Genomic DNA, 22371 nt, shown 5'->3' with positions numbered 1-22371 from the left:
TAAGTTTTACTATTATTTTTTCTAGTTATGTTAAAAGTACTGTTAGGGATTGTGTTGAATCTGTAGATTGTCTTCTGTCATGATTAGATAAGAGCTGCTTTAGGTCAAGAAGGTGAAATTTAACATTTCAACCCACCTGTCTGTCTCTGCTGAGGTATCTGTGCCATGAAAGAGGAAATGGACTGGAGTAGGGCTGGGACTAAGAACTGGGACAGTCATATCCTTTTGAAAGCTTTAGCTGATGAAGAGCATAAAAATTTATACCAAATTTATCCCGTGTAGATAGAATACCTATTAAATGTGAAATCTACCATTGTTTGTTTCTTTCTTTTAGGCTTACAAGCTAATCAGTCATTCCTTAGTTATGAACTGTATATTTAGACCAAAAAAGGAGTTTTAAGAGACTTTTCTTTCTTCCCTTGTCAATTAACATGGTAGTGCAGATATGTAAAAGTGGGAAAATAAAATCCTAATATCTCTTGACCATCTACCATGTGCTGAGCACTATTCTTTGTGCTTTATTTAATTTTATTTAACCTTCATAATGAAATTGATACAATTATACTCATTTTCTAGATGATCAAACTGACAATATAAAAAGTGAGGCAACCAGTCCAAATTTTCAGCCCTGTCCTTTGTGCTCTGATGGCTGTGCCTTTTCAGATTCCCATTTCCTTCTTACTAGTGCATTCTAATTAATAGAATAGGTACTTTAATTTCTACTCTTTAGAACACTTAGCAGAACTAAGAGACACTTTCCCCTCAAATATTGTTAATTAATTTAATGTGAGCATGACATTATCCTTGTAATAGAGCCATTAGCTGTGGATGCTAAGGAAAACAAGTGTGTGATGATGCCAAGAAAAAGATACATACATACATACATACACGTACATATAATCTGTGACGTTTCACTGTCTCCAGGCTCAATGACTTGAAAACAACTTAGTGCGACTTCCAAAAATATTAGATAGCAGTCATTTACCCTGGAAATAAAATAATAACTTTGCAACAGTGGCTTTGCGTGAAGCTATTTGGAAGATGGACAATCATTTTCCACACATGAGACATTTTGCTCATTAATGGGGAACACTTGATTCATTGCATATCATAGGGCTTTTGGCATTTGGTGTTAGACAAATAAACTTAGGCTCCATTTGACAGAAGGAGAGTAACGTGTAGAGATGCTACTCATGATCAAGTGTGACTGGTGCCATAAGGAACAATAATTTGTCAACCTTAGTAAGAATTAAGAACCCTGGGCTATTAATTCTGAGACATGACAGGACTTGTATTACATGTTGCTTAGAAATACAGTTGATCACATTGGTGGGAAAATATGATTCAACATCAACTGCTCCTTTGCAATTTTCATGTTGATGCTCTGTAAACACTGTTTCTTCTTTGGAATTTTCCACCCTGCTTTTGGAAGGCCTAGCATACATTTTCCTGGCTATATATCACAACATATTTATTAATTCAACAAATGTGTTTTGACCTCCTGCTGTCAATGCTGGTGCTGGAACCATTAGCACTTGTTCTGAAAGTTTCATGGTCTCATTGTAACAGTTCAGAACAGATCTTTGGATTGCCACGGACATTTTTTTTTTTTTTCATTTCTAAAAATGGTAATCAGGGGGCCTGGGTGGCTAAGATGGCTAAGCATCTGACTTCAGCTCAGGTCATGATCTCATGGTTTGTGAGTTCGTGTCCTGCATCAGGCTGTATGCTGACCGCTTGAGGCCTGGAGCCTGCTTCTGATTCTGTGTCTCCCTCTCTCTCTGCCCCTCCCCTACTCATGCTCTGTCTGTCTCTCTCATTAAAACAAATAAACATTTAAAAAATGGCAATCACTTTATTTCTGTGCTGTGACTGAATGTATGCTTAAGTAAGTTTTATTGCCAGATGATCTAGATTGAATTTCCCACGAGTTGGTTTTCATGTTAATATTTAATAATTTTCCCTGTATCAACACATTTGTATTGTTAAGAAATCATATATCTGATGCTTCATGTTACAATTTTTGAATTTGGGGGCTTTGTTCTTGCCTTTCCCAATATGTGAAAATCAGCTTAAATATACCACTCCTTCAAAATCTATAAAAATACTTTTGCATAGAAAAAATTCCCACTCCTTCCACTTTCTCTCTCCCACCTACAAATTTGTAGCCACTGTTGGGTCAAGACAGTTCATGAGTGGGGTTTCTATATCCCTTTTATTCACTCTTGCATTGTGAGGTCTGCTTTACCTACATCAGTTCTTCTAACTCTGGCATTCTATTCCAGTATAGTTTGAGGCCACTCACACACAATCTAAGCATGAGGCTAACACTTGATTGCCTATTATGTGTTACTAAAAACCGGAAGCTGTGTAGCCTTCATTACTTAGGCAAAAAATGGATTCAACACTACTGGTTCAGCACAGCTTCATGATACTGCTACTTCAAATCATTTGGTTCATTAATTAAATAAAAGACAATTTGACTTGTTTAACTGCATATATATGAGAAGGATAGGTACTAATCTTTGATTTAAATATTTCAGGATACAAGTATGCCCTCTGTGTTTTTAATTTCTACAGTATGGACTCCACATTGATTGAACTGTGTACAAAACATAATTCTTACTTGTCCTTCCTTTGATTTATTTTCAAGCCCTGAAGACAGCTTTCCATAATTGTAGGCAATAAGTTTATACTGCTAAAAGGAGATAAATGGTCCTTGATTAATTTTCTACATCTAAGTGCAAGTCTGATTATAATTATCCAAAGAAGTTCTAGATTATAGTAGAACAGGGGGCATATGTTGATGAAACCAGTGAGTTTTGTAGGTTTATAGGTGTAGTAATCCAACTCTGACCATAAGTGGTTATGAGTAAAATACAATGCAAAGGGCATAGCCAAAGCTGGGTTCAAACTCTTGCTTTTCACATATCAGTTGTCTATTTTGATCAAGCCACTGAATCTGTATGATCATAAATTTCCTCATTCATTGAATGGGAGTGGTAATTCCCATAAAATCTGCATAAAATAAATGTCTCTATTCTGATAGTGTGAACAGTACCTTATCTATAAATTGGAACAAAGCTTCTGCCTGTCTTGAGTAATCTTGAGTGAGAAGCAAATTTTGACTTAAGGAAGAAATTTGGAATAGGTGATAAAGGATAATTCTTTACCCCTTTGTATCAAGGAGTTCCTAATTCTTGTGTCCTTTTCTGAGTAGAAAAGAGAGAACCAACACCAATATGTTGAAATATCTACCATATTATGGTAGAATACTTTAGAATCTGAGGATTTCAGGACAAATGTGGATTGAAGACATTAGTGTCTTAAAGAAGTTAAGAAACTCATGGCTCTGATGGAATCTCACACCTCACCCCCTACCATCTTCTCTTCTTCCAGGCGTTCACCAAAGGAAGATATTCACGAACTATCCTTATTGCCTACATGGAGTCAGAGACCGCTAGTGGCCTTGGTCATACAACCTTGATGCTGTCTTTTAAAGGCATAATCGGTAAGCCATTTTTTGTACTCCTGTACTTACAGAGCCATCAGTTTTGTTTGGTATAGACATATTAATAAGTAGAATGTTTTGTTAGAAATTTAATTCATTCATGGTGTTTACTGAGACTAACTCTGTGTTTCCTGCACTGACCTATATCTTACAATATATGAACTCTCAGTTCACTCCATATTTGAGTATCTTTGTGTTCTGAGTCATGCTGAGAAAGGGAAAGGCATGGTGTATATCACATCAGGGTGTGTCTCATGGAAACCAATACTGATTGCCTTAAGAGAGAGAATCATGGAAAGCTTCATGGAGATGAACGCATGGGCATGCCACTCTGTTATCAAAACATTTCTCAGACACATAGTGACTGTTGTTTGAGTAAGGTAACCAATACCTCAGCAATTCCATCTCCTCAGTTTTAGCAAAACTGTTCTTTGGTTCTAGGCCAAACTTATCCCAGATCAAAAGGGTCCTGAAGCAGGAGCATGGGATTAAGTGCCCAGGTTAAGACCAAAGAATGTTGGCATTAACAAAGTGTGAATTGGTGTGGATCAATTCCTGGCATTCATGCTCAATTCCAACTGTAACTGAATCACTCCTATCTGGAAATTTGACTTGTGAGCATAAGAAAGAGGAAGCTGGCCAGAGCCACTTTTTGGCGTGGGTTTGTCAGAAATACCACAAGCACAGGCTTTTTCACAAGATGGAATTTCATTGTTTGGACATCTGGCTGATTTGCTGAAAACATGCATTTGTGGGAAATATATGGGAACATTTCTCTTTGATAAATAAGGAAATACTTCAATAGAGATTTAGTATTGGATTCTTACTTTGTGTATGTTATTTTCTTTCAGCAATTACAATGTTTCGCTTTTTCTTTGTTTATGTTAGGGGAGAATGAAGACTCCTGTTTATTATACAATCACAGTTGTTTTTACGTTTTTTTAGCAAGCTGCTCTTAGAAAACAAGCTAGGAAGCCACATACATTATTTCTACGTGTTTCCAACTGGGTGGAAAATTAGTATTTTGAAACTTCAGTGTATTAAATATAAATAAATATACCTCATCCATCTCACAGGTAACACTGATGTCTCTTTGAATAAATGATTTGATTGGGCAAGAAAACAACAGACAAAAGACTTGCCTCTGAAAGATTGTTCTATTGTAAGCTTTTAATTGTTTGCTAAGGTACTGTTTTAACAAAATATTCCTAATTTAAATTCTGGAATACTCTCTTTTTTCTGAATTATGAAACTTCCCCAATACATCTGTGTCTATAAGGGGCAGCGATCCTTCACTGTTGTAAGTGATGTGGGTTTAAATGTACTGGATTGTAAATAGAAGGTGAAGTTATGAAACAGAAACAAACGGCAGGAGTCTATTTTCAGGTAGGTTCTCCTAGTTTAATGAAAGCACGGGCTTATGTTGTTCAGTATACTGTTATGAATAAGGGGAAACTTCAGCCACTAGCTCTAAATGTAATGTAGTCTGCCCTGTCTGATCTTGAGTCACAGGAGACTTTTGATAGGGGCTCATTGTTGCCTCTTCGTATACCAAAAGCAATGTCACAGACTCACTGGGCAACCTGTTTCCCAAACGCCCACTTCAGGAGGTCATAAATGGCTAAGCATTTGTGTAGAGTAAAAGCTGTTTTGTTTCTCTTCAGGTTGATAGATAGGATACATTAGAGAAAGTCAGGATAATTCTGTCTATTATAAAACCCACCCTTTTCTTTTCTTTTTTCTTTTCTTTTCTCTTTTCTTTTCTTTTCTTTTCTTTTCTTTTCTTTTCTTTTCTTTTCTTTCCTTCTTTCCTCATACTCTCTTGAGTGCCATACTGATTGTATAGATACCTTAAGTAGGACTTGTTGTAACACTGGTGTTGACGTTCCCTATAGTTCTTTTCTTAAAAAAACAAAAACAAAAACAAAAAAACCCTAGTTTGATTTTCAGCGTAATAGAAGCCATTGATTAGAGAGATTCTCTAATCTCTTAAGCATTTAGCTCTCCAAAAAACTTTCTTCATTGTTAGGGAGCTAAAAATACAGAAGACTAGTAGAGTAGCATTTCCCTAAACTAATTAACCAACTGTCACATGTTAACATGTGCTAGATTAGCTAGCAGCAATGGTAACTCACCACATGTGGTGCGTGCTTACAATGGATCAGCCATTATTCCAGGGTCTTCAAATGACTTAACTCATTTAAATCTACATAACAACTACTATTTCTCATCAATTCTCTGATACATACTCTTTCATATTTTAAGAGTTCTCAAATCAAGCTATGTCTTAAAACTAATGACTTCTTACAATTGTTATGTGTGAGCCAGAAGTGGAGATGGAATTTGTTACAACCCGCACATGCGAGAACCTGAAAATTACCAGCCTTTAAAACATGAGGAATAGATGTCATGAGCTAGGAAGGAAATCCCAGGGACAAGAAATGAAGTGCTTTTCAGCTCGTAGGAGCCGCATAGCTTGTGGGTGATAGTGGGAGAGTAGCAAGCCACACATGTGCAGCAGAATCCCTAAACCTGTGTCGACAGTAGGCAGATTCTACACCTGCACAGCGGGGTAGCCCGATGCCAAAGGTTTTTAGTGGGTTTATGGATTTTTAAAAATAAATGCTGTACCCATAACACTTTTGATGGCACAAGAGAAGCTATAATGAAAAACTCAGATGTTGACAAATCTGATTCAAGAACTGATTTGGAAGTTTGAATCTGAATATGAAGAAGGCTTAAGAATATCTAAACCAATTTATGTTACTTATATTCTACTTTTTATATATGTATGACAGTGTGTATGATTCAAAACATCTATGTATAATTAATTCTAGAAGAGGTCTTTCAATATGCTCACAAAACAGAAATTCATAGCATTAAGAGTTTTTTGTCATATTTTAATTGGTTGTGAATTTTCTTCTCAATTTTTCTCCCAGTGGCATTTAAAAAATCTTGTCTTACGATTGAGAGCTTTCTTGATTTGATACCAGCAGTATTATTATCTGTATTTTATATGGATGAGACCATTATGACACAATAAAGCAGCAAAATTAGGATTTCAATCCTGCCTCTGTCTACAGCATGATACCTTTCTGTGTGTGTGTGTGAAATCATTGCAAAAAACATGTTTTAATAATTTTTTAAGTTTTATTTATTTTGAGTGAGAGAGAGAGAGAGAGAGAGAGAGAGAGAGAGAAGGAACAAGCAGAAGAGGAACAGAGTGAGAGGGAGAGAGAGAATCCCAAGCAGGCTCCATACTGTCAATGCAGAGCCCTACAAGGGACTCAAACTCACGAACCATGAAGTCATGACCTGAGCCAAAATCAAGAGTCAGACACTTAACCAACTGAGCCTCCCAGGCACCCCAAAGCACTTTTTATTATACCATTTGCACTAAAGTTGCTACAAGATGTTTTCAGAACTCCAGTCTTCCCTTTCCTGTGTTCCTGCCTCAGACCATGACACTGGGTGCCTCTGCTCTCCTAAAGAAGAGAGGCTAAGAAAGAACATTTCATCCACCCTTCTGTGGTTCCTGTTTCTTCAAGCTCATTGAAGCAAGTTTAGTCATACAAACCAAGTCAGGACAGGGATCAGAGAGAGCCCGTTTTTGCTGCCAGACCAAACTGCACCCTCATCCAGAGCGTGTATTACTAAAGCAGCATTGCATTTTAATTCCCCTCTGGCTCCTGTGCAAAAATACCACGAATGGTTGCACAGGTTATGTCTATTCTTAATTGGTTCTGCTCCTCTATCTAGTTTTAATCAGTTTGGAATCTACAGGGGAATGTGAATGAAGAATTAATTTCTTCCAATCTCCTGACATATTTGCCTTTCTAAATCTATGTCAGAAAAACACAAAGCTATTTCATTATACATTCACTAAAAAGAGCAAGTAAAACATCTATAGATAAAGGGAAAGTAAAACATCTTGCATTTATATCATTCTCATGAAATATGACTTATAGAAAATATGTTAAAATGAAAACCACGCTTTGGGATCTTTATATCATATATATGTCAAACATTAGAAGTCATGGCATTTTCTTTGATCTTCAAAAGAAGGCATAAAACCAAGTTTTTATCTATGCAACATTTTTTTTTTCAGTGTGATATGAAGATGTAATTTCATTCAAATATGTGGTCCAAAAAAAGAAGCATAGAAGCTGTGTGTTTTGTATCTGTCAAGTATTTTGCATTAAGCTAACCTAAAACCCCACACTTTTCTTTTTTCTGGGATAGCTTTGTTCCAAAAATTTAGAAATAGGTGCCTATAACTTGCTGATCTTTACTTTTGAGTATTACCTTTCTATCTTTAGTAAATCATTTGAGATCGTGATATTTTACTTTTCATTAAAAAAAGTCTTTATTTTAGTCCTTCAGCTATTGGGTAACAAGTTTTACAGAAATATTTACTGTGCTATAAACAATATTATCACTTCTACAGGTTGAAATTAAAGGAAAGGGTACATATGCATGGAAATACCAACTTGATGGCGTTCCTCAATGCAACTAAAAGTTGGCAAATGGGGTATCCATGGCTGATGGTCTTGTGATTTCACAACAAATGCTGTTTCACGTGTCTTTCCATTATTCTCAGGTGAGAAAAAATAGTTTTTTCTCATTATGAATTATATATCTGCCATTTATTAAGTTCCATTTATTAATGGCAGATTAATAATTCATGATATTTTCCCTCCATTATTTAAAAAATAAATTCCAGGAGAAAATAATGCCGATGCCGTCTTAGTTGTTTTTTATTTTGTTTTATTCATGAAAATCATTTAATATACACTGATAAAAATAAATATTAAACAGAGATGATCAGTGGGGAAATACCACTATAGAAAAAAACTGCACCGGGATGTAAATAGAAAGCTTCTATGGGGGCGCCTGGGTGGCTCAGTCGGTTGAGCGTCCGACTTCAGCTCAGGTCACGATCTCACAGTTCGTGAGTTCGAGCCCCGCATCAGGCTCTGGGCTGATGGCTCGGAGCCTGGAGCCTGCTTCCGATTCTGCGTCTCCCTCTCTCTCTCTGCCCCTCCCCCATTCATGCTCTGTCTCTCTCTGTCTCAAAAATAAATAAACATTAAAAAAAAAAAAAAAAAAAGAAAGCTTCTATGAAAGAGTCTATACATTTGATGAAATCTATAAAGAATTAAATACAATTGAATTATTAACAGTAAAGTTGAGGCCTTTGCTAAAGTGCCACAAAGATGGTAATATTTGATGAAAATTAAAGGGGAAGGTTATTTGATAAGTGTTTGTATTTATTGGAGGACAATAAGTTTCTCAATTGCTATTTCTACAACTGTAACTTTCTTTAATAATACATAAATTTTATAATGAAACTGAAATGGTGTGTAAGGAAAACTTAAACTCTTCCCTCCTAAAAAAGTCCCACTATATTCATCAGACACAAAGCAAGCCTATCATGAAAGGATGTAACTTTTCAAATAGTGCAAAATGAAAGTGACATAATCAGGCCTCCTTTTGTTGGTCCATCCTACAGACAGTGCAGTTCTGAACGTAACCAGGATTCCACATTCCACCTTTAATAGGTCTTCCTTTTATCCAGGTATGGGATGGAAGATTGACCTCTTAAAATCACACATTTGTATTGGAGTCTTGTGACTTAAAAAAAAATTTTTTTTTGCTTATTTTTGAGAGGCTGGGAGGGGCAGAGAGGGAGGGCACAGAGAGAGAGGGGAACAGAGAATTTGAAGTGGGCTCTGAGCTGATAGCAGTGAGTTCCATGCAGGGCTTGAACTCACGAACCATGAGATCATGACCTGAGCCAAAGGAGGCTGCTCAACCAACTGAGCCACTCACGTGCCCTGCCGCCTTGTGACTTTTTAATATGAGATGTACATTGATCAAGTGCTTTGTCAAATATCTGGCTCATATTCACTAGATTGCATGTTTGATTTCTGCTACTCTGAGGAAACTTTAATATCTCTCTGGATTTCAGCACAATAACATTTTCTGTGATTTTGGGCATCTCTGTTTTCTTGATCTTATCCCTCCTCTTTAATACATTTCAATCTGAATTTGATAGGTTCACATGTTTGCACTGGTAACAATGGCTCCATTATCTTTCTAGAGGTGTGCATGCACATTGGATGAAGAATTTGCATTTTTACTAAATTATGGGGAGGATGTGTGGGGATAGTGTGCATTACTTTGCAATAAGAAAAAAAAATGAACATTAATTATCTAGTGGCTCAAGGGCCAGAGTTTTATCATCCATTATTATTTGGCACTTTGTATTGTCCTTCTGGGAATACCTGGAGATCTGAGTGGATCTGACTGAGAGAGAAGTATCATATAAGAATATTGATAATCAACACTTTCATGGCACTGTATATTAACTCCTATTATTTATTAATCTTCCTGGAGGATTGAAAGATTTGGTACTCTTTCCAGGAGTTTCATCCATCCTGGGAAGTTTATCTTAGGCAAATGTGTTCTGAGCAAAAGATATAATTAGTATTAGCCTTGCATTACAAAACACATTAGCCAGTCACTCTAATACTCAGTTTGAAAGTATCTAAGATTCAAGTAAACATGAATCAAATGCTTCTGTCAACAGTTCTAATGCTATTTTGAATATTTTATAATTTGTTACTCTCAGATGTTAAAATCAGGGCTTACTTGTACATGGTTTATGGCAGACAAACTACAGAGGTTTGATTTGAGTAAGTAAGTAATGTTTTATGTCTCAATTTCTAACTCTCCTCTGTTATTCGCTGATAACAGGCATCATGTATTTCGGCTCACACTCATTGTTATTATCGATGCATTCTTGGGGAGTGTAAAAGCAGATAATGCTGAAAGCAGTTTGTATTTTCTCATATAGTCCTTGTTTCACATTAAGTGCCTTTAATTGTCATTCTGTTCAGAATCAGCCCCTGTGAGAATAATTGTACAAAGTCAACAGAATTGCTTCAGAAATATCTTGGATCTGGCAGTTTCTTTGGGCTTGGCATGATGATGTTTTCCCTTCCCATTTGTTTTATTATTAAATTTTTTTTCAAGAGGCTATTAGTAGACTTTTCCAAAACTACATTCTATACAATTTTTGCAAAGAAACTCAGTGTATATTTGTCATCAGTAACAGAATTTGTTTCTTTGATCCTTAAAAGCTAAATTCAAAATAGACTACACTTTATGTTCTGGTGAAGTGATAGGCATTTTCTCTGAGAAGAATTCATGAGTTCTCAGAAACTCAGTCACATCATATAAAATTTGTCCTTGAAAATCCATTAGGTAGTCTAAAACAAAGGTTCATTCCTAGAGAAGAGCCTAGTATGTGTGTTATATGAGGCATCATGTAGAGATTTTCATCAACGCAATAAAAAAATTAAACTTTCCCCTTTAGGTTCTAGAAACAGTTGCAGTTTACCTATCAATAGACTATTCAACCAGATTTGACCTGTTTAATTATTGGTAAGGGTAACTCATACACTTAGGATCCTTACCGAGGTCCTCTTTTCTTTACCACAGACCAGTTTTTTTATTTTTTTAGATGGTATTTCTTTACCATTGAATGTACATAGATATACTTTTCATTAGAACTGAAATATATTGATCTCTTCTGAAGATGCTCTGTGAATTGTCACAATATGTAGCTGATGTATTTTCCTCTCCACTACTAATAGGAGAAATAGTTGGAATAGAAGCAGCAATAATGCTTATCATGGTTTAGAAGCCAATTTTTGAACATGATTTTACATTTGTTCATGAAGAAGTACTTTGAGGAAAATGATTGCACCAGTCTATATTTGAAACTATTTCTGAGGAAAATTCTACTGTGAAAGGCAGAAAAGAAAGAGCCATCAGTACATATATACTGATATATCAGATTTGAGTATAAAATATCTAAGTTTTATAGGCACTCAGATTGTTTTTCTTACCTTAAGGATGCTAATTTCTGAGAGGAGTTTGGTAAGAAGGTAGAATAGGAAGAACCTGAGCTCACCCTGTCCCATGTTCACAACTAGCTATCATCCACATCCAAGTCAATAAACCACAGAGCAACCTGAAGACCAGCAGAACAAATTCCACAACTAAATGTAGGGAAGAAGCTGCATCTGAAAGGTTGGGAAGGTCAAAAAGGCAGAGGGAGGCTGCCCACGGGACAGAGCTTCACCTACAGGGAGGGCAGAGAAATGGGTCTTTGCAACAGGGAGCTCACAAAGGGAACACTAATTCCCAAGATTTTTGCCTTTAAAAACCAGAGTGGCTTCATTCCATGAGTTTGTAAACATATGGGACTTGGAACCTGGAGCTTTAAAAGTCACCTGACTCAGGACTGGGCCAGACAGGTGGGCAAGTGATAGCTGGGTCTCTGCCCTTAAAGAGACAACAGCCTGTGCCAGAGGTAAAATAAAAACAGCAGTTTAGGGGTGCCTGGGTGGCTCAGTCGGTTAAGCGTCCGACTTCGGCTCAGGTCATGATCTCGTGGTCCGCGAGTTCAAGCCCCGCGTCGGGCTCTGTGCTGACAGCTCAGAGCCTGGAGCCTGTTTCAGATTCTGTGTCTCCCTCTCTCTGACCCTCCCCTGTTCATGCTCTGTCTCTCTCTGTCTCAAAAATAAATAAACGTTAAAAAAAATTTATATAAAAAAAACACAGCAGTTTATACAATCCTGGGGAAAAATGGGAGATAGATTTGTTCATTCTGATTTCAGAGGGAGAACTCTGAAACAGAGGGAGCTACAGGTACCATTTTCCTCCCTGACCCCCAGCATAAAAACAGACCCACTTGTGGGAGGCAGGCCTACATAGACACTTGTAGCCTCAGCCCAGGGCTTATGGCAAATTTTGTAAAGGTACACAGATGCCACACCCAACCACCAGGTGCACAACTGCCACATGACAGCACCCAGATATCATGCCTTGGACAGCCTTGCAACCCCAGCCAACCAGTGAACAACCCCTAACCACTGGAACACTTCAAGAGACCTGGCACAGAATTAGTGGACCAACGCATATTTTGCTAGCACCACCAACTCCACTCCCAAGTGCCCCAGCAGGCACACCCCCTCACATTTGGCCTGACTGGGTCCCACTAACACCACAGAGAGTAAGCACAGTCCAGAATAGGTAGAGAGTCAGTGCTGATGACTTCACTGAAAGGAAAAGCAACTCAGACACAACAACCTGGTGTAAACAACATACATAGGATACTTTCCTGAAGGGAGAGGTTCTGGTGAACAGGGGACAGAGCACCGCAATACATTCCAGGACCTCTTCTTCATATAGTAACTACTTTAAAGAGCAGAAGACACATCTGACTTTCTTAACATATAGAAACAGTCACAGAGAGACAGACAAAATGAGGAGAAAGAGAAATCTACCCCAAATGAAAGAACAGGACAGGGCCACAGCCAGAGGTCTAAGCAAAATAGATATAAGTAACATTCCTGATAGAGAATTTAAATCAATAATAATAAAGATACTCACTGGACTTGAGCAAAGAATGAAAGACATGAGTGAAACCTATAACACAGAGATAAGGAAGAATAAAGCAGAGATAAAGAGCTCAGTAAATAAAATGAGAAACACACTTGATGGCATGAACCGCAGGATTGAAGAAGCAGAGGAATGAATTAATGACCTAGAAAACAGAGTAATAGTAAGTAATCAAGCTGAACAAAAGAGAAAAGATCTGTGCAAAATGGAAATAGATTTAGGGAACTCAGTGACTCCATTAAACATAATGCCATTTGTATTATAGGAGTGTCAGAAGAAGAAGAGAAAAGGGGTAGAAAAATTATTTGAAGAAATGATAGCTAAAAACTATTCTTTCCAGGGAAGGAAAAAGATATCCAGGTCCAAGAGGCACAGAGAGCTCTCATCAGAATCAACAAAAGCAGGCCAATAGCAAGACATATTGTAATTAAATTTACAAAATACGGTGACAAAAAAAAAAATTTTTAAACCAGCAAAAAAAAAAAAATTAAAAAATAAATACAATAAAATAACTTGCAAAGGAAAATACATAAGACTAGCAAGACATTTTTCAACAGAAACTTTGCAAAAAAGAAGAGAGTGGCATGATATATTCAAAGTGCTGAATGGGAAAAATCTGCAGCCAAGAATATTCTATCTAGAAAGGTTATCATTCAGAATAGAAAGAGATATAAAGAGTTTCCCAGACAAACAAAAACCAGAAGAGTTCATGACCACTAAACCAGTCATGCAAGAAATATTAAAAAGGACTCTTTGAGTGGAAACAAGGACCAAAAATGACAGTATGAAGGTAGGAAACACAAAATCAGTAAAAATAAGTATTTTTGTAAAAAAATCAGTCAATGAACTCACAAAAAAAAAAGGATATAAAATACAGTAACATATACCTAAAACATGGGGAGGAAAGGTGAAAAGACTGGGTTCAACCTTAAATAACCATCAACTTAATATAGACTGCTATATGCAGAAGAGGTTGTATACAAACCTAGTGGTAACCTAATGGTAACCATATATCAAAAACCAGTAATAAATATGCAAAGATTAAAGAGAAAGAAATTCAGGTTTATCACTAAAGAAAATCAACAAAACATGGAAGAGAGATAAGAACAGATGAGAGAAAATCTTCATAAACAACACAAAACAAGTATTATAATGACAATAAACACGTATCTACCAATAATTACTTTAAATGTAAATAGATTACATGATCCCATCAAAAGACATAGGGTGATAGAATGGATTAAAAACAAGACCCACCTATGCCTACAGGAGACCCATTTTAGACCTAAAGACAGCTACGGATTGAAGATGATGGAGAAACATTTGTCATGCAAATGAATGTGAAAAGAAAGGCCAGAGAAGCAACTTATATGTGACAAAATACTTTAAAACAATTATTCTAACAAGAGACAAAGAATGACACTATATAATAATTAAGGGGACAAACAATTGTAAATATTTATGTACTCAACATGAAAACACTGAAATCCATGAAACAGTTAATAACAAACATAAAACAACCAATCGATAATAATACAATAATAGTAGAGAACTTTAACACCCTACTTACATCAATGGATGGATCATCTAAACAGAAAATCAACAAGGAAACAATAGCTTTGAATGACAAATTGAAACAGATGAATTTAACAGATATATTCAGAACGTTCCATCCCAAAGCAGCAGAATACACATTCTTTTCAAGTGGACATGGAACATTCCTCAGAAGAGATCACATATTAGCCCACAAATCCAGCCTCAATAAATTCAAGAAGACTTAAGTCATACCATGCATCTTGTCTGATCACAACACTATGAAAACTAGAAGTCAACCACAAGAAAAAATATGGAAGGACCACAAATACATGAAGGTTAAGCAATGTGCTACTAAACAATAAATGGGTCAAGTGTGTAATCAAAGAAGAAAATAAAAAGTAAATGGAAACAAATGAAAATAACAAATGGAAACAAATGAGAAAAACACCATGGTCCAAACCTCTGGGGTGCAGCAAAAGCAGTCCTAAGAGGGAAGTTTATAGCAATACAGGCTTACCTCAAGAAGCAAGAAAAATCTTAATAAAATAATTAAACTTGCATCTAAAGAAGCTAGAAAACAAAACCTAAAACCAGCCGAAGGAAGGAAATAATAAAGAATAGAGCAGAAATAAATGATATAGAAACTAAAAAACAAACAAACAGTAGAACAAATCAATGAAACCAAGAGCTGGTTCTTTGAAAAAAGTCAATAAATTGGCAAACCTCTATGCAGACTTATCAAGAACAAAAGAGAAAGGAATCAAAATCGGAAATGAGAGAAGAGATATAACAACTAATAGCACAGAAATACAATCATAAGAGAATATTGTGAAAAACAGTATGCCAAAAACAAATTGGGCAACCTGGTAGAAATGGATAAATTCCCTTGATCATAAACTACCAAAATTGAAACAGAAAGAAAATTTGAACAGACCCATAACCAATAAAGAAATTAAATTAGTAATCAAAAAACTCCCAATGAACAGAAGTCCAGGACCAGAAGACTTCACAGGCGAATTCTACCAAACATTTGAAGAAGAGTTAATACCCATTTTTCTCAAACTATTCCAAGGAAATATAAAAGGAAGAAAAACTTCTAAATTCTTTCTATAAGGCCAGCATTAACCTGATACCAAAACTAGATAAAGACACCACCAGAAAAGAGAACTACAGGCCAATATCCCTGATGAATACAGATGGAAAATTCTCGATAAAATACTAGTAAACTGAACCCCCAAAATACCCCCAAAAAATCATTCACTATGATCAAGTAGGGTTTAATCCCAGGTTGCAAGGGTAGTTCAATATTCACACATCAATCAAAGTGATAGATCACATCAAGAGAAAGGATAAGAACTATATGATCATTTCAGTAGATGAAGAAAAAGAATTTGACAAAGGACAACATCCATTCATGATAAAAACCCTCAACAAAGTAGGTTTAGAGGGAACATACCTCAAAATAATAAAGACCATGCATGTAAACCCGCAGCTACTATCATCCTTAATAGGGAAAAACTTAGAGATTTCCCCTTATATCAGGAAGAAGACAAGGATGTTGACTCTCACCACTTTTATTCAACATAGTACTGAAAGTTCTAATCACAACAATCGGAAAACAAAAAGAAATAAAAAGCATCAAAATTAGCAAAGAAGTAAAACTTTGACTATTTTCAGATGACATGATTCTATATATAGAAAACCCAAAAGATTGCACCAAAAAAAACTGCTAGAACTGATAAATGAATTTAGTAAAGTTGCCGGATACAAAATCAATGTATAGAAATATGTTGCATTTCTATACACCAATAATGAAAAAACAGAAAGAGAAATTAAGAAAATAATCCCATTTACAGTTGCATCAAAAATAGTAAGATACCTATGAATAAATCTAACCAAAGAGGTGAAAGACATGTACTCTGAAAAATTATAAAACACTGATGAATGAAATTGAAGACGACACAAAGAAATAGAAAGACATTCCATACTCATAGGTTAGAAGAGCAAATATCGTTAAAATGTCTATACTACCCAAAGAAATCTACACATTTAATGATGTAATCCCTATCAAATTACCAACAGCATTACAAAAAAGCATCCTAAAATTTGTATGGACCCACAGAAGACCCCAAATAGCCAAAGCAGTCTTGAAAAAGAATAGCAAAGCTGGAGGCATCACCATTCTGGATTTCAAGTTATTTTACAAAGCTGTTGTGGTCAAAACATTATGGTACTGGCACAAAAACAGACACATAGATCAATGGAATAGAATATAAAATCCAGAAATAAACCCACAAAAATAGAGTCAATTAATCCATAAATCAGAAAAGAATATGCAATGAACAAAAGACAGTCTGTTCAACAAATGGTTTAGGGAAAACTAGACAGCTGCATGCAAAAGAATGAAACTGGACCACTTTCACCTTAGACAAAAATAACTAAAAATGGATTAAAGACCTAAATATGAGGCCTGAAACCATAAAAATCCTAAAAAAGAACACAGGCAGTAACTTCTTTGACATGGGCTGTAGCAACTTCTAGCTAAATAGGTCTCCTGAGGAAAGGGAAACAAAAGCAAAAATAAACTATTAGGATTTCATCAAAATAAAAAGCTTCTGCACAGAGAAGGAAACAACAAAGATAAAAGGCAACCTATGGAATGGGAAAAAGTATTTACCAATGGCATATGCGATAAAGGATTAGTATCCAAAATATATTAAGAACTTATAGAATTCGACACCAAAAAAAACCCCAAAATAATTCATTTAAAAAATTGGCAAAAGAAATGAACAGACATTTCTTTAAGGAAGACATACTGATGGCCGAGAAATGCATGAAACGGTGTTCATCATCTACCATCAGGGAGATGCAAATCAAAACTACAGTGAACTATCACCTCACACCTGTCAGAATGGCTAAAATCATCAATGCCAGAAACAACAGGTGTTGGCAAGGATGTGGAGAAAAAGGAACCCTCTTGCACTATTGGTGGGAATGCAATCTCATGCAGCAACTGTGGGAAGCTTTGGAGGATCCTCAATAAGTTAAAAATAGAATTACTTTATGATCAAGCATTCACATTACTGGATATTTACTCAAAGAAAACAAGAAGACTAATTCAAAGGGATACATGCACCCCTATGTTAATTACAACATTATTTACAGTAGCCAGGATATTGAAGCAGCCCAAGTGTCCATCAAATGATGAATGGATAAGGAAGATGTGGTGTATATATATATATATATATATATATATATATATATATATATATTCACACACACACACAATGCAATATTATTCAACCTTAAGAAGAATGAAATCATGCCATTTGCAACAACATGAATGGAGCTAGAAAGTATAATGCTAAGTGAATTAAGTCAGTCAGAGAAAGACACATACCATATGATTTCACTCATGTGGAATTTAAGAACAAAATAAACAAAGGGAAACAATGAGAGAGGGAAAGAGAGACAAACCAAGAAATGAACTCTTAGTATATAGAACAAACTGATGGTTAGCAGAGGGGAGGAGGATGGAGGGATGAGTTAAATAGGGGATGAGGGTTAAAGAGCACCCTTGTCACGATGGGCCCGGACTGATGTATGGAAGGGTTGAATCACTATATTGTAACCTGAGACTAATATTACACTGTAGTTTAACTGGGTTAAAATAAAAACTTAAAAAATAAAAAAGAATGCTACTTTTTTATGCTACTTTTTATCATTCTTTATTTACATCTATCATGGGACCTTTACCTGAGCTCTAATTTTTCAGTGACCCTAGTTTCATTTCCTTATGCTGTGCTTATTTTTTAATAAGATCTAAATTTTAACAGAATGTTCCTTCCCAACACCCTCAATGACTCTCAGGGCCTTTTGAGTAAATTTTACATGCCTTTCTGAGGTGTTTCAGGTCCTCCACAAAAAGCTTGGAGGTTTTGATAACTTTCTCTCTATGCAACCCCTCTGCTTGGGCTGATGTTCTCCATTCTCTAGACTGCACAGGGAGGGAGTCTCCTTTGCTAGCAAGAGTTTGAACTTGTGGTAATGTCATCTGCATTTTGATGAGGCTTATGCTGCCCTAGAACCTTCCTCTTTTTATCATAATTATCCATGTTTTAAAATGATCAACTCAAATGAAATTTTTTTGTCAAGGATTTCCTAACCTCCTCAACTAGAAATGATGTCTACTTCATGATTTCACATGGTTCCTGATTTCTGGTACTTCATTCATTCACTAATTCAAGTTTTTGCTGAGTTCCTGTACATATACATATACAATATAAAGTACATTGGAAGTGCAATGGAGAAAAACACAGCAGTAAGAGATGATAAAGAGTCTTGGGGTAGGAAAGTAGGCTATAGGTTGACAGGACTTGTTCAGAAAAGGTCTCATTGATGAAGTGACAGTGATGTAAAGATAGACAGGAGATGACAAAATGGTCCATGTGACTTTCTGGAAGGAAAACTTCATAGGCATCCAGGAAGGGTACGACTAGCGTGTTGAAGAAACGCATAGGAGCCCATGGAGCACTGAAATGATAGGACTTGGACTTTGGTTCTAATCCTGCTGCAATGACTTCTCATCACTCAAGGATAAAGAAGACATCATAAATGTGTTTATAGCCCCACAGTCCCAGGAACGAACTTGCTATTCAATGTATGTTTGTTTGAAGTTTAATGATAGAGACTTGGGGAAATTTTGAGAATCACTATTCCAGGCAGACACCTAGAATCCAGAAAATGAAAAGGAAGGAAAAAGTTGCAAGGAAAGAAGGAAGCTTCTGTGTGCATATAATCAATACCAGCTATCTCTCATGCCTGCATTAATTTATAGCTGATTTAATTTTTTAAAGAACATTGAATATCTGACTATGAAGATAAAGCCAAGCCACAAATTTTCCAATGTTAGCAACATGTGAATATGTACCAATAGGTAGAGCTGAAACAGAGTAACCTTTCTCTGGAAGGGCGGATAAAATGGGGATTTTTTAAAGTTTATTTATTTATTTTTGAGAGGGGGGCAGAGAAAGAGAGGGAGGGAGAATCCTTGCAGGTTCCACACTGTCAGTGCGGAGCCTGATATGGGGATTGAGTTTATGAACCGTGAGATCATGACCTGAGCCAAAATCAAGAGTCACATACTTCATGACTGAGCCACCCAGGCGCTCCAAACTGGGAGATTTTTAGTCAGTGCTCAAACTGAAATTAATTTCCAAAATCTGTTAAACAGCTGGATAAAATGATCAACAAGATTCCAATTGCAAGAAATCAGTGGAAAGGTAGATAGGCTTTTGAAGAAGTTCAGCAGACTTATTTAGGCATCTCAGACGTTAGGATATTTGCTTTAAAGAAACTGGTGCTATGGATAGAAAATATGGGACCAGAAAATAAGTTTCAGGGATTTCAGTTACTAGAAACTGAAGTACCAAATGCAGAGAAGACTGTGTACAGGTACAAAATGGAATTAATCCTATTAGTGTACGTTTTAATCTGGGCCAGAGTTTGTCTCACGGTTTGGAGTGGTACAGACACTGCAGGTGATTTAAGAGTGCATAGACAAAGAGCCAAGTAGCCCATTAGTGTAAAAATGGATTACTGAGGGTTATTTATAATGAGGAGGAGGCATATCAGTACTTATCCTTGGGAAACACAGAAGCTGCAGGAGAAAAAAAAAATCTCTTGTGATCATTTAAAATAGTGGAACATACGAGAAGCAGAACGTTGACTCATAAATGGCTTGGCAGACTTGAGTTGTATCCATTTGGAATAAACTTAATCTATTTAGGTTGGGATTTCTTCTTTTTTTGTTGTTGCTGTTTTAGGAACTGTGTCCCCAAATTAAGAAGCATATATATATATATATATATATATATATATATATATATATATTTTTTTTTTTTTTTTTTTTTTGTATAGTTGTTAAGATAACTGTAGTGGAGTTGTTGTGCCATAAACTTTCAGTAAATGACTTTGACCTTTGGAACAGCTCAAAGTTGTGATCTTGTTCAGTTTTTAGGTAGGAGCAATACTTAAACTTTTGTTGCTTTAAGTCCAGTGTGTATGGCAAATTGATTCATATATACAAGGCATTTTATAGTTTCCTAAACATACTTTATATTTTTTTCCCCTGGGAAAAGCGTGAACAGTCCTCCACTACCACAAATTATGCAGTCGAGTTTCCCACATTTGGGGAAATCTCAGGAGTCAGCACATCCAGAATGCAACGGATAAGCCTCGCCCTGGGAAAACCACCTTTGTGATCATGGTATCTCCCCTGTCAATAAGTATACATATTTTATATTTTTAATCCATTTTCACAACTATTTTGTGATACCATATTATTCGTTTTCCCTGTTTCTAAATGAGAAAATAGTGTCAGTGCCACCAATTTCTTGCATTCACTCAATTATACTTATTAAGCACCACTATATGTAAAGTACTTTGCCATATAATGGAAATAATGCACAAATTAATTCTTGCCTTTTGAAAGTCATAATCTAGTCAGAGAATGGCTTACTCTCCTTGAGCTACAATAACAAAAATACCATAGACTGAATAGCTTACAATAAACATTTGTTTCTCACAGGTCTGGAGGCTGGGAAGTTCAAGATCAAGGTGTTGGTAGATTCCTTGTCTGATGAGGACCTGCTTCCTGGTTCATCCATGGCCATCCTCTGGCTGTGTTCTCACATGGTGGAAAAGGTGAGGGATCTCTTTGGGGTCTCTTTTAAAAGGTCACTAATCTCATTCATGTGGGCTCCACCCTCATGATCTAATAAGCTCCCAAAGGCCCTGTCTCCAAATACCAACACATTTGGGGATTAGGTTGCAACATATACATTTTGAGGGAACACATACATTCAGTTTATAGTAGGGAAGGACACAGGAAATTCATGCCTTGGGTAGTGATTTCTGCAGTAATAGAGATAACTTCCAGCCATCTTAGAAATATAGGGGAAGAAACTCTGATATACACAAGCATATAGCTGGGGTTGATAGTAAGTGTATTTAACAACATGCATGCATGAAGACGTGACCATGTTCTGAGACCCTGAATATCAGCTCTGCAAATAGATGAGGTGAGACGCTCTACATGCATACCGAAGGAAGCACATTTAAAATGAAGGAATTGTGGGGAATAAAGAGATAATTTCCTGTTATTTAATCTTTCTGTACCCACTTTCTCATGTGTAAAACAGGAGTAATATAGCAGCTCTCATAAGACTATTGGTAGGATTAATATAAATACAGTTTACAAATTATACATAAAGTGTTTAGAGCACAGTAATAACTCTCAGTGTTAGTGCATGTTATTATTATTGCCATTGTTATTATACATCTTATTTCCATTTTGGAGACTTATGTATCTTAAAAATTATATATCCAGGTAAGTGTAAATATAGAAATGACTCACCCTTACATTAGTCTTGATGTTGAGACCTTTGACATTGGTGACGTCTTTAGCCCTCATTTCCAAAACTAAGGTGCATGAAAACTCTATTTGAAACAATTCCTTTAGTTCATTGAGTTTTCTCTAAGCATCATCAAGCTTCAGTTATCACTTGCTTGCTGATATCTGCCTGTACTGATATGTGATATATGGCAAGACAGCCTGGGAGAGACAAGGGACAACTGGTCTCAGAGGTGACCATTATGCCAGCATATGCTACCTGTACTCAACGCCAGCACAGGGGCTCTGATTGAGATCAAGGGCAGCCTTCCCAGTTCCGAAGAATCCACTAATAAGAGCACCAAACCACATTCAGAATGAAAAATGCCACTGGATCCCCTTTGCAATTAATGATCACTTATTGTGTTCTAATAGTAGCCAATGATATTTTTAGTTC

At 36.2% G+C, this 22371-nt stretch overlaps 1 non-coding gene across 1 annotated transcript; it reads right to left on the bottom strand.

Moving 5' to 3' along the window:
- Window positions 1-20651: 20651 nt before the first annotated feature.
- On the bottom strand, window positions 20652-20812 carry LOC123596641. Its single transcript, XR_006711796.1, has one exon. It is a non-coding gene; the product is annotated as a U1 spliceosomal RNA (small nuclear RNA).
- Window positions 20813-22371: the final 1559 nt, after the last annotated feature.

The sequence above is a fragment of the Leopardus geoffroyi genome, chromosome B1 (assembly GCF_018350155.1).
Source record: "Leopardus geoffroyi isolate Oge1 chromosome B1, O.geoffroyi_Oge1_pat1.0, whole genome shotgun sequence".
NCBI lineage: Eukaryota > Metazoa > Chordata > Mammalia > Carnivora > Felidae > Leopardus > Leopardus geoffroyi.
This window is presented reverse-complemented; position numbering and strand designations above follow the sequence as displayed.